Below are 12,316 nucleotides of genomic sequence, written 5' to 3' on the forward strand. Positions count from 1 at the left end.
TTTCTCCACTGAGGAAAAATAATATGCAGACAATGCTAATGGCTGTTTTTGAAAATCATAATGAAGGCTGTAGAAGCTGCAGGAAGCTGTTGAAGTCCAGATCTACAGGGTAGAAGTCCATACATGAGATAATTGTTTGGACTCCCTTTGTAGCCAATGAAAAGAAATAGGAAACTCTAGGAGATGATTTATCACACCCTAAAATAGTAATCTTAAATAGGGCAAATGAATCTCATCTTGGAAGTGTCTGTTTGTCTGTAATGACTATAAAAGGAATCAAGGAAACCAGCTTTCAAGTAAATGTCAACACTGAAAACATTTGAAGTTCATTAAAATGATTCCCTCTGAATTTGCCTCCTTCTTGAGAACCCTCACAGCAGGGACCTCAAGACACTGTTATTAGCCTCCAGCCCTTCCCTTTACAATGAGACTTTCAAATGAGAGGACTCTTTAGCTCCTGCGTAAGAACAACCAGAAGATTGGAGGAAACTTGCAAACAGAGATGGTGATAGAAATCTACCTATATAATGCAGTGGTAAATCTCTCTCAATCCCATCCCTATCTTTCCACTTAAAACTTTTCTTGCAAACATTTTTCAAAAACAAACTTCAAAATCACTGACATGGAGCACTGTTATGGATTTTTAACATTTTTAACTCCGGATATCTGGCAAGAAACAATCACAAGGACAAGTGTAAAACATACTTATTGTAGAAATCCCTAGGGAAACTTAATGACTCTGTTATACTAAGTGCAATGCTATCAGCTAGAGACAGTCTGTACCACAAAAGCTACAAGGGGAAGACAATTGAAGTACTGTGGTTTCTTCCTTAAAGATGGAGAATTGAGACACAAAGAGATTAAAGGGTAATTTTCCCAAATTACACAGAAAGTCTGTGGTGGAACCTTGGTTCTCTCAAAGAGCAGTCTATAACCACATGCTTCTGTTGGCATGCAGTGGTATTGCTAATTTAGGGATATGGTCTTTTCAGACAGGGCTGCACTTACAGATAATATTTGATTTTCTGTAATTTGGCTGAATTTCTTGTAAGAGAAATGGTTTGCAGTGCAGTATCAAACCCTATCATTGAGTCAATACTGAGCTCTTTTGGCCAAGAGGGGATAGCAGAAAGGACTTGAGTGACTTTCTAGAAGTTTCAAAAGACTCTATTCCTCAGCAAAAGGCCATAATGATAGCCTGAAAGCTAACAGGTTGATTGATTATGTTCCCCACATGAAGCTGGAGGCTTAAGGTTAAATATCTGTAGGAGTAAGTAACAGCTGCTGCTAAAATAAGAGTTCAGATTCCAAGAATGGAAAATTTACATGAGGTTTACTTAAAAATTCATGGTTTCCCAAATGATGAAACCAAAGGTCATAAACAATAACTGTTGGTCTCTGGAGAAAAACATATGAGAATCTTTTCAAGAGAGATGGAAAATTTTATTTCTAATATCATAAAAGGAAGCATTTCAGTTGTCAGTGAAAATGAGTGAAAGTTCAGGAGTAATTTGTTGAGAAATGGGTAGCAAATGACACGATATAATATTACTATATGATGGTGATCACATGAATCACAGTAAATCTCTATGTCCAGTATAAAGAATTAATATTGACTTTCAGATGGGAGTTAGGTTAACCAGATCCATGGCTTTCATGCTTTATTTATTTATTTATTTTTTTAATTATTAAAATTCAGCAAGGGAATCAGCTGTATCTCTCACATGCATCGGTGATTTCTAATATCTGTAGAGATTTCAGTGGTTACCTGTTATTCATTCTGCAAGCTGGAGTTTCCTGAAAGCTTTTCATAAACATCAGCTCTTGTATTTGAATTCATCACAGGAAATTGGAAGAAAAGCATTTTCCAGGACAGTCTTGTAAAAAATGGCCATAATACAGGTTTATACATCGTCCTCTCAGTTTTCGTAACGCCATTTTTTTTAACTTTTTAAACATATAAATTCTTTGTCACACAAGTAATGAGATATCCAAATTTCAGGATCTAACATTATATATAACAATTATTTTATGTGAAATCTGGAGATTAAATCAAACAATGAATATCAAAGACAAAGTCAACAGTTTCATTTCTTTTACCAGGAAAGAATAATTGAAAGATACTGATTTAAGACTGCTAAAAGGCAGCAATTGGTTCTTCAATTCACATCTAATCTATTTTATTCACAGCTAAGCCCTTTTTCTCAGTTTTACAAGTTATATTTGAAATAATGTACTTAGCAGAATTCAAGAGACTTTCATTTGAAAATTGAGAACTTCTGCAGTTAGATAACACACTACAGTAAACTAAAATGGAAACAAAATATAGTATTCTGCAAATAGATGGAGATGTTAGTAGATAATTTCCTAACTGCTTTTTGTGAATTCATCAGGAATTAGATGATAGGCCTGCACAAGATGCACAGAAACAACACTGTTCTTCTGATTTGACTCTGAAGATCTAGATGGGAACTTTCTGATCTAGAAGTGATGCCGTATTCAGCCAGACTGCCTTGTTTGGAAGAACTTGTGTTGGAAAACAAATGTTGAATCCCAGAGAACGTCTGGGGGAATACTCTTTGGATGCCAGGGTACAACAGTGCCTTCCCAGTGTTCAATGGCAAATCAGCAACGCTCTCCTTGGGATCTAGCCAGTTGTCTGCCTCAAGTAAAAGATGTCACAAGAGGCTACAACAGAAATTTTCCTAAAAAAAATTAAAAAATATATATTAATAAAATGAGAAACAAGGAAACCATCCTTTACTCAAATTGAAATACAGTGGAATTATATACCTTGTTTTTTGTTTTTGTTTTGTTTTGTTTGGTTGGTTGGTTGTTTTTTTTTTTGTTTGTTTGTTTGTTTGTTTTGTCTGTGAGAGGTTTTATTAGTAGATGGTAAAACTTTTTACTTACAGGAAAGTTCTAGTTCCAGGACCACAGGAGGCTTTATACCCCTTAGCTAGCAACTGACCTGCCCTCAGCTTACTAGCCCCATTAAGTTCTGTTCTCCTTTTAATTTCCCTTTGTTTGTCAATCAGGTAAATCCCTCATCTTATATAGAGTCACTGGAGTTATCTGTCACATGGACTTTGCTGTAGAAGCACTCAACAGTCCTTCCTGTGATTATTAAATCCATTCCACACTTTGCAAAGACAGTAAAATTATTTCAAGGAAACTTCATGGAACTTCCATATCTGGATATATATCATTTTCTGATTCTAGTGTCATCAGCATTTGCTGGTCTGAACTTCTCTTGTGATTAGCCACAGGCACCTCCAGTATTTTGAGCTCTGGAAGCAAAAAATCAGATGTTCCCCTTACCTGGATACTTTATTCTTATTTTCACAGCAAACATCTCCAAGGATAGTTCTGCACCCTGTCCCATGCTCTTTGAAGATGAATATATAACGTCTATATATACTGAATATAATGTCCTGGAAGGCCAAAGATGTAGGCTTCGTAATTACTGAAACATTGTCCCTTGGAAGGGAGTGCAGCTTTTCTTTACAGATTTTTAGACAAGCACTTTCATGCCCTTCTCCCATGCTTACTTCCTCCATGTTAACAAGCATGCACAGTTACCTCACTGTCTTTTTGCAGATTCTAAAAGCATACTCTGTAATTGCAGGCAGAGAAGTATTCCATATTCAACTCAGACTCCAGGGAGCTCTGGTCTATTCAGTCCCAAATACAGGAAACCACAAAACAACTTGAAATCCTTGGAATACTATTAAAAGTGTCCATACAAGAAAGTCCATTAAAACTGTCCTGTCACAAAGGATGGAACCAAACAAGAGCAGAGGAAATGCATTATCTGAGGTCCCTGTCATAGACATGGAGGGTGTTAGATGTGATGGGGAAGACAATTCCCACATCAAAATCCCAAATGTTGGATAGTCCTTGCCATCTGTGGTCCATTAGTAGTTAAATAGAGAATATAGTACAGATACTGAAATTTGATTGATTTTAGCTTTGAGGACATGATTAAGACACAAGACAAAGCCATCTAACTGTATTAAGGCACTGATCACTGACATATTAGAAGAAAGTAAAACCTCATATCTCCCAGAAGCCATGTTTTGCATTGAAGAGAAAAGGCATTCTTCCTTGTTCCTGCACTTACCTGGCAGATGCCCTGAAGAAGAGTCAGTTAAGTACCATGTGAATGTTATGTAAACAGTATCAACAAACAGCATCCAAGACTTCTTTCAGCCACTCTTGCAGACATGATCATGTTGAGCAGCTGGAATCCCATGTCAGTCTAGTCTGAGACCCTTCCTATCTTTTCATAAAACCTTTTCTATAAATGCCTTATTCTCCATCTTGAAGTGATTTGGATGTTAATAATGTTAGAAAGCTATTTTTATACTTCCAACTGATACGAATCTTTCAGATTACTTGTTTCAGGGTGGAACTCTGTTCATTTTTCTTTTATACATCCTTAAATTTTAACAGTTCTCTTCTCCTGATATTTACCCATTTTCAAAATGTTTCTATGAATCGTATACTCTCCTTTAACTTTGATGGACAAAGCAAGCTTTCTGATGTCCTTCACAAGAGAAGTTCTCTTACAGCTCTTTTGATGTTGCATGAACTCTTGATAACAAGTGTTCTGCTCTGCTTTCATCTGTATGGTTTCTGATTTTCCATTCAGATTGTAAGATCCTTAGATCACAAAATATTTTTCTGTTTTGTTTCTATGAACCTGTGTGCTTTCAACCACAATGGCTTTCTATGTAGTTTACTTCATCAATACGGGTATTCATAAGAAAGTGCAACTTATCTGAACTGCAACTAGTATGTAAGAAGAAAATGGTCTTGTAAACCAAATTTTGCTGAGTTTCCAAAAGTCTCCAATCTGATTCAGTTTGAGGAACAGGAAATATTTCATCCAGATTTTTCCTTTCTAATGAACAATTGCCCACCTTTTTTGTTCTCTTTTAATTTGGCTTGGTTTGGTTATTTTGCCCACTACAAAGACGGGAAAGAGAACAAATAAATTCAATAGCTCCTTTTTTTTTTTCTCTATTATATCATGAATGCCCTGACACGTTTGCTTCTTTAAGGGAAAGAAGATGAATCATATGGATGAAAGACTATAAGATAGGGAGGTGGCTGAGAATAGTAGACAAGGCATCAGATAAAATATAATACACTAATTTTATTACTCTGAGCGAGTCATTTGGGAAGGGCACTGGATATTGAAATGGAGCATGGAATTATCTGAAATAACACTACATACATTTAATTCCTCTTCCCAATAGCTGACTACTATGCATAGTTCTCAGCATAGGGACCATAACAAGCCATTCCTAGGCTCTCTCTCCCATACAGACTTTTGCCAAATGTGTGTTGGTTTGATGCCTGACTGGCATAACCATGCTGACAGAAACACTTAATGCTCAGACAGTTATACCAGCAAACTGTATGTCTCTTTATTTTGGGGAAGGGTGTGTTTCTATGGAAGAACAAAGCCAGGCTAACTGCACCCACACTAGGAATGCCTTGCTTATAAGTCAGTGTATAAGAAAAGAAATCCAAGAATAAACTTGGCTCTAGTTACCAGACCCTTTGGGAGAAGTGTGAAGAATCGAAATGGATATCCATTTTAGCCTGTGATAAGAATTGAAATTTCTGCCTGATCTGCAGCTGATTAACATTTAATGCTTTATACCATTCCAGTTGGATAGAGTTCTTTAAAAGGATATTTGCATTTTCTTTTAAGCCTCTGATCATCACCATCACCAGAATGGTGGAAAAAAGACATTATTTTATTGAGAAATCTGCCCCATGTTTGTTTGAAGATAAGATAATTGCAGATTGAGGGGGCATCTGCACATAAAAAAATCTTATGCCTTCAAGTGGAAAAACTAAGAGACAAAATTAACTTTACTTGGGAATGCATAGTTTCATTTACATAACCCTTATCACATCCTTCCTTCTTTGCTTTGTCCAGAAAGAAATGATGACATTACTATGTTGTTTTTTTTCATGTAACCTATAAAGAAATATCCTTTTCAAGCCCATTAAAACATTTCTCCTGTTTTAAACTTTATAAACAGCTTGATTGAGAAAATTTCAAACAACAAACATGCATAAGAAAATGCAAATAAATATTTACTTTCATTCAATTTTATAAAACTTGTATCCTTGTGCAATCTCTCTGTATTTATAAGACAAAGACTTTTCAATAAGTGCTCTGTAATGACATGCTCCGTGTCTTATGAGGTGGTATGTACATCCAAATCTACCAAATGATTCAAAGACTGATTGTGATGCAATAATAATTATCCCTTTGTTTATGGTCAGTAAATGAACTAGATTTACCTCATTGTATGAGATCTGAAGCTTTAATGAAAACAGGTTGTAAATTGTGCGGTGGGAATATTATTATTTACCCAAGATAGAATGACTTTACATCTCAATTCTGTTTACATTCAGGACCTGGTGCTTTGGGATAGACCCCTACCCAAATAAAGAAATTAGAAAGAAGGAAAAAAATCTTTATACTTACATAATTATAGTGCATACAGCAATAGATCTTACCATAAAAAGGGGAAAAGACAAATAACACTGGGTTTGTTCTACTTATAAGTGATGTTTCCCTCAAGAACTGAGATACTATGATTATCTTCATGATTCTGTTTGCATTACTGGCACTGCAGAGTCTCATGTTCTTTTTTCCCACAGTGACATCTGGCACAGGGCAAAAGTGCTCCAGAGCACTAGAGAGTCCTAGCTCAAGAAACAGGATTGAAAACATTGTCAAGCATAAAAACTAAGAAAGTGAAAAAGTAATAGTACTACACAGTATAGCTGTGTGTGCAAGAAGCTGAGTAAACTATGGTTCATATTGCAGAAAGAAGTCAGTCTGGTAGTATAGCGAATTATTGAGCTCACTATGTGGATGCCAACAAAATAATTCCTCCAGCCATAAGGGGTGTCCTCTCTAAGGATAATTTTTGGCACAGTTATTCTGTTACAGGTTTCCCAACAAGCTCTTCTGAAGCATAGAGAAACAGAACAGAAGCTTGGTTTCTTACAGGTGAGTTTTCACAATGAAAGGATATTATGGGTTAGTAGAAAGCAACTTACTATAAACACTAACACAGGTTTAACATGGATAGAGAGTTCCCTGAGTATATACATATATGTTCAGCCTTTCTACCAGAGGTTGTTAAGATTTTTTAAGTACCTCTCAAGCAGCTTTTGAACCAACACAGTTATGGCAAAACCAGCGTCTGTTCTGAGTAGCTTTTATAGGATGGAATATAAACTAGTGGAAGACTAAATATTAAAATTCAGGAACTGATTCAATTTCTATTATTCTTATACTCATTTTTTTGAAAGTGTGTACTTTGATTCTTGCCATTAAACCTGATGTAAGATCTCATCCTTAGTAATAATATCTGCCTCATAAGATCAACTTTTCCATACTTGTTTAGTGGAAAAATAGTCATGGCATTAACTCACGTGGTATCAGAAGTAAACTCAACGAAGTGGGAATGAACCATTAATAAACAAGCCATTTGTCTCTTTCTTACCTTATTTTGAAGACAAATGCTAACAGACAATAAGACAAGTGGGACTAGCCAGTGTGATTTTAAAAGACTGAGTAGCTGCTAAAACTGGACATTAACCTGATCAAAATTATTTCTAATTTTAATTCACTTTTAATGTTCTATTTATTGTTTTATACTTTCTAATGTAAAGTGTAAATATCACAATACACAGAAAGAACTAAGTAACTTCTTCTAAATCACCTTAATGTTTACATTTTGAAGTCCCTTGACTGCTTTTGGAAATGCTGCTCACTGCTACCAAAAATCTTTGTCTCTAGAGAGCCTCTCTTGGCCCATTTTCTGCCTTTTGAAGTCTCTGCTTTCTCTCCCTACTTTCTTTTCCAGTGTTCTCTAGGCTTGCCCGAGGGTAGTTTTGACAACTTCTCTCCCATGGACAAGCTGAAGTAAGGAACTATTATCTATTATCTAACTACTATGTGCAGTATCTCTTGAGCAAACTAAAGAATACCAGGAATCATACTGGAAAGCTTGTTTTTCAAAACAGCTCAGTTTTGAAAACTCAAAGCATTGAAGTATTCTGGTGTACCTCTGACTCAAAGTCATTTTTATCCCTTTACTAAGGTTTAAATTGCACTGTTTGATATATGTCATGAAGGACTAGCTAAGTGGGAAACTAATCGACATGCATTATGTTTGCAACCTTAATTTTAAAGTAGACATATTCTAAAATTAAGTCTGTGTCAGTGCAGAAACATGAGATCATTTTCCAGATTTTGGGTTTAAACTTTGGTTTCAGTATAAAGAATGTGCATAAGTGTGCTATCAAAACCACACCAAGTCACTAAAAACATGTCTTTAACTAGAGAAAGAAGCTGAAACTAAAATCCAAAGGAAAATAATAGAAACAAGTCCTGCTTTTACCGGAAAGTTCTGGTGTTCTTGACAGAGAGTTTGTCTGATTTGCAGACAAGCCGTTCTTTTTCTGTCAGGAAAACTCTTCCAGGAGAATCTTTTGCAAGGTCCAAACACCCACTCCCTCACTAAGAAACTAAATGCCCAAGATTAATTCCACAAACACTGTGATAATTCACAGCCAATTCTGTCTTCTCTCACCTACAGCACATAGAGTAGACAACAAAGCCTAGCATCTAGAAAATACACGGAAAATAATGTTTCATAAACATCTAAAATTCATCATCGGGATTAAAACATCTATATCAATCTTTATGTTACTTGATTTTCAGAACATATGTAGGTAAAGAGTTAGACCTGCTAGGAGTATGTTACAGTTGAAAATATGCTGAACTGGTTTCCTGTATAGACTTGATGATCTCCTTTAACTCTTTTCATGGATGTCCTTACCATGATCTGGTAACCTTAGTACAAATCAATTTAGGAAGTGACTTAAACTGAATGGAGGACATTTTAATTCTGAGATCAAGTGCCCACCTTGGAGCATAATATTGTTTAAGTTCATCTTTTTTAACATTTTTTTTTTTAATTTAAGTTAGTTTTTCTAGATATACCAAAGGAGATAATCTGTGCCATAATTTGCAATTATCAAAATTTCTAGTAGATGTTTTAACAAATGTGCTGCATGCAATGAAAAAAAAAAAGAAACACCAACATGAAACTGACAATAAAACCCTCTGCTACACAGCATATCACTTAGAAAGATCATCCCAGTCTTTAGTTAAGCTTTACTCACTCAAAAGAAAGAATGTCACAGCTATGTCACTGCTCCAAATGTTTTTAGTTAGTTAGGCCACATTAAGATTAAAACATTATGCAGTCAGAAGCCCTGTCCAAGACTATAACTTCATAGTTATTTTCACATGCAAACATGGACACTTACATGTGCAGACACACATAGAGGTGGAGAGAGTTGTGACTTGGGTGTCCCTGAGCTTTTTTCACTAATTTCACTTTTTCTGTTTCTCTCAAATCTTGTCAGAATTTTATCAGTGAACATTTAAATTCATTTCCATGTCTAAAGCTCAGACCCGCATCTTTATTTTGGCCAAATCCATCTCTGGCAAAGCTCTGCATGCTAGGAAGAGTTAGATTTTCAGTTTGTTAATGTTTTGTAGAATGAAGATGAATCATTTTAAAAGTTTTACATGTCATCTGTTTTGCTGTTTTTTGTTTTTGTTGGTTTTTTGTTTTTGTTATTGTTTTGTTTTGTTGTTTTTTTTTGTAAATTGGATGACCAGCTTTAAAAATAAACTTATCATGTTGTGACTCTTGATACTTATGAGAACTCATGTGCACTCATTCACTGAAGAGTTGTTAAAAATTTCTCATGAAATATGGGCATGCACTGGAGAGCACTTACCTGGCAGAATATAAAAAGTAAAAGAAATTAATCTAAACTCAGAACTAAAAAGCCCAGAAAATTTATGTGTCAGTGCTGTGGATAATTTTCTGCCTTCTTAGTTTTCGTCAGGGAAAGCAAGCATATGGGGCATATTACAAAATTGTATGGGAACATATGTTACTGCACTGCAATGCTAAGATAAGTGACATGGAGAAATCCATGATCCATTGGGTCAGAATATTTCAGGCCTCACAGTTCTTAGTAGAAAGCTTTTCTTTTCTAGTGTGACAAAATGTTTTGAGTTAGATGGAAAATGACCAGATACTTTGGCAGCAGTGTTACAGAAGTTTGATCAAGCCCCTGTCTTGATCCAGACTGTACAGGTCTTCTCTGTACTACCAGAAAAGTAAAGAAAAATATATATCACAAGATTTTGTTCTGAAAGTTTTATAGCTAAAGTTTGTTTACTTCAGAATAGTTATTTGAGGGATTAGGAAAATCTGTTCCTCAGTAGGGAGATTCCACATTTAAAAGAAAATTCTAGATAAGTTTGAGCATATTTGTAAGCAAATGTAAAAATACAATGGGATGTCGTTAAATGTCCATCTACCACTGTTACTGTTTGCATGCACCGAAAACAAAAGAAGACACAAATTCTTGTTCATCTCAGTTTTACAGTTCAAAGAAACAAAAAGCTGTGCAAACTTTTCTCCCCTGCCAGATAGGGAAGACAGTGTTTTCATCTGAGATGCAAAGGTCTTAACCAGGAAGAATTTTTGTAGGATTCTCCTGATTTAGAAACTAAAATTTTTTCAGATACATTAAAAAAAAAAAAAAAAAAAAAAAAAAGATTAATATCAAGTATGGAATTTCAACAATTTCAACACAATTCCTACAAGATTGAAGTCCACAAAAAAAAGCTCTGAATATCTCAGATTACATGGGAATGAACAAGTCCTCAGATATCTGCTGCATCATTTCACCTCTTCCTTTTCCTTTTCCTTTCCTTTCTTTTCTTTTCTTTTCCTTTCCTTTTTTTTTTTTTTTTTTTTTTTTTCCTTGAGATAATCATGCACTGCGAGATCTTGTTCTTGTACAGGTAATTTACTTGTACTTTCAGATGTCTATTTAGTCAATACCAGATAACAGAGAAAAATGCACAATTTATCCAATACTGTGAAGACTATTTCGTTATCTCAGACTTTAAAATCTTATTGCTGCTTTCTGAAGCAGTCTAGGGATAAATTAAAACATTTGGTTAGACAGAAAATCAACATGAACTGTACATTTAGATAGCCCTTCACTCTAGGACAGGAAAAGTTATAAGAAATACCCTTGATCTTATGAAGATGTAGGGACAGGAGAGATTTAGGCCTGAAAAATGGTCAGACAAATTCAAAATTTTGAAGCACTTTGTAAGCATTGACCTCACAATCTCAATGCAAAAAAAAAAAAAAAAAAGAAAGAAAAAGAAAAAAAAAACAACAAAACAAGAAAACCTCTTTCACAGATCAAAGCCCCAAATTCAGCTGCCCTACTGTTCTGTTCAACCTACTTCCATCCATTTAGAAAATTCCCACTTCTTAATGTATGTTTCCTGCGCTGAGGGACTGGAGGGAAGCAGATGAGAAACAACAGATGTCGATTAGAGAAAAGAGTGGAGGCTGCAGTGTACAGTAGAAAAAGGAGCTCAAAGTAATGTCACAGGCAGTATAGCTGCTGCTAGTGTTGTTCATATCTCCTGGAAACTCCAGCATCTTCCATAACTGTTGTCAGGGCTATCTGCCATTACAAAGAAGGTGTAAATGCAGCATGTTCAGCAGTGGAGTCAGATCAAGCTGTTGGGGATCAGAAACATGGCAGTTGAAAGAGGGAGGCTGTGGAGATAAACTCACTGTGAGATACTGCACATATATATATATTACATGTGACTGACCCATCTGCTTTTTTTGTTTCTTTCTTTAACATATATCTGATATAATTGATATCTGAAAATACAGAATCAAAAGGAAAGAAATAAAAAATTGTTGTTGAGTTTACAAAGTTTGGCATCACAAATTCAGGAATTCCAAAGTGCAAGGTGAAAATGCATTTTAATTTAGATTCATCCTGGTTAAGGCATGGACATGTAATGCATGATACAAACTTTATGTATAGTTAATGGATAAACAAAGGCATCTCTGGAGATCAAGCCAAACCACCTAAACGTAGCCTTTAACAGTGTCTCTCTCAGTCTTCACTACACATGGAGACTGAGAACTGAACTAAAACCCCCAAAAAAGTAGGCACATGATGAATACCAATCCTTTGGGTGTATATGCCAGTACAGTATTTAACTGGATGTTTAAATACAAATCATTTAACAGTATGATGTTATTATACCAATATTAGTAATCCTATAATATTATAGTTATAATGCATTATATAAAGGAGATCACTCTAGCAGAGAAAGGAGAAAAATAAAAAGAGTTATGAT

The 12,316-nt window shown here is 35.2% G+C and overlaps 1 long non-coding RNA gene across 1 annotated transcript in view; it reads right to left on the reverse strand.

Moving 5' to 3' along the window:
* Window positions 1–1,599: 1,599 nt before the first annotated feature.
* The window catches only part of LOC125689248 (uncharacterized), a 57,866-nt gene continuing 47,149 nt past the window's right edge, over window positions 1,600–12,316 (reverse strand). The window contains exon 5 of the long non-coding RNA XR_007375136.1: window positions 1,600–2,705. This is a non-coding gene — a long non-coding RNA (uncharacterized LOC125689248). The remainder of the gene's footprint in view (window positions 2,706–12,316) is intronic.

Source organism: Lagopus muta, chromosome 2 (assembly GCF_023343835.1).
Source record: "Lagopus muta isolate bLagMut1 chromosome 2, bLagMut1 primary, whole genome shotgun sequence".
Taxonomy (NCBI): domain Eukaryota; kingdom Metazoa; phylum Chordata; class Aves; order Galliformes; family Phasianidae; genus Lagopus; species Lagopus muta.